Source organism: Octopus bimaculoides, chromosome 4, assembly GCF_001194135.2.
Source record: "Octopus bimaculoides isolate UCB-OBI-ISO-001 chromosome 4, ASM119413v2, whole genome shotgun sequence".
NCBI lineage: Eukaryota > Metazoa > Mollusca > Cephalopoda > Octopoda > Octopodidae > Octopus > Octopus bimaculoides.
The window spans coordinates 129,621,653-129,623,433 of NC_068984.1; the positions used below are offsets into that span (position 1 = coordinate 129,621,653).

Below are 1,781 nucleotides of genomic sequence, written 5' to 3' on the forward strand. Positions count from 1 at the left end.
ATATATATATATATATATATATATATATATATATATATATATATATATATATATATATATATACACACACACATATACACACTCACACGATAGGCTTCGTAGTATACATCCCACTTTCAAGGTATCTATTAACCCAAAGTTATGATAGAAGCCATATCCCAAAGTGTAAAGCACTGGGATCGAGCTCATAACCACGTGGTTACGAAGCGAACTTAACTCCGCAGCCACGCTTGTGCTACAAAAACTTGTCTGGGAGTTGGCCCTTACGCTTGATTTCAAAAACTTTGGCAGACTCATTTGTTTGAACCCTTTACAATCTTACGTTTATCTCCCCATCCCCTCCCCCGAAATACCTTTAGAGAAGAATTTTATCGGAGAAGTGCAATCTTTCATCGGTACCTCCACTCTTTCCTTCCGTAGATGGTAGTCGTCAATATATGCAAACATTCTTAGAGATCTGTAGAAATTATTGCGAATTATGTACCAGCTACCCCCTTTTTTTTTCTCTTAGGCGCTGTCTTCAAAATCCAAATGTGTTGGTTTGTTCTTAAGGAACATACTGTTATGTAAAAACTATTAATATTGGTAATAAAATTATCTATAAAATGATGTCTGTGAACGGCACTGGTGCCTTCTCGGTGAAGTTGTTTGGTCCCATGTCAGCCCTGGTTAAGCAGACCTAGTTACTGAAGCTATTCTGTTTTCGCTACCAAAGAACTACATTGTTTTATGTGTCTTTCTTTTTTTTTTAAACAGGATACAATTTGAGGGAGATTTGGTTACTGTTTCAAGCAGATGTACTAAAAGCTCCCTCACTGGCCTCTATCTTCTACCTGGCAAGAGATTGCAATGAAAGTATTGTAGTTAGAGCAAAAATAATAGAACATTCAGGAAACTTGTCTCTGTTGGCAACAAAGGGAAAACTGGTTGTAGTGAAAGTATGATTATGGAACATGGAAATATTGCAGAGTTGGTGAAAATAAAAAAACCTACCTGTATTTTTTGAATGGCCCCTATCAAAGTCAGCTGGTAGCTTGAGGCTTCATTGCCTGTCTCTACATAATTGTCCAAATATGTACAATGCATGGATCCATTTGTATTCAGTACACTCTGTCATCACCTTTCCAGTACTTCCATCCTTCTCATTTCCCTAGACCACTTATTGCTTCTGTTTCTATCCCTCACTTTATTCAACCATCATACTCTTGTTCCTGCTTCTTCTGTTATTTTCTCTCTCTCTCTCTCTCTCTTCTCGGTCTGCTTACCAATAGCATATGAACACATAGAATAGTGAAGATTGTTGACTTTATGGAGTACAAGACAAGTTGTTCATACTGGTGCCAAGATAAAATATAGTATGCTTTGTAAAGTGGTCGGCAAACAAGCAGATAGTCTGTGGCCAAGAGGACTCCTTAGTCACATCAAGGACATGATGCTGTCTCTAGTACTGGTTCCACAATAAGATACATCCTGTAAACTTGGGAATCTAGCCATAGCAACCCAGCTAAAAATTAAGGATCTATTTTAAAACGGGGGCCACATTTTTCATTAATGTTTTACATAGTGTTTTTGGTACGGAAAGACTTTCAAACTTCGTATATTTATCTATTTTGTGTTATAGAACAGAAAAATATTTTTGTATTCGAATTTATTTCATGTAAAAAATTGTCTTATTTCGATAATTTCAACCAATCACTGACAAGTATTCAGTTGTTTACATTTACTCCTTTGGCTGATTAAGCGATGTAAAGCGTATTTAATCTCCATACCTTCGTTTTATT

The 1,781-nt window shown here is 36.2% G+C and overlaps 1 protein-coding gene across 1 annotated transcript in view; it reads left to right on the forward strand.

Moving 5' to 3' along the window:
- LOC106872493 (T-complex protein 1 subunit delta) overlaps positions 1–1,781 on the forward strand; it is a 20,520-nt gene that overhangs the window by 1,332 nt on the left and 17,407 nt on the right. The gene's annotated exons all lie outside the window — the stretch shown is intronic.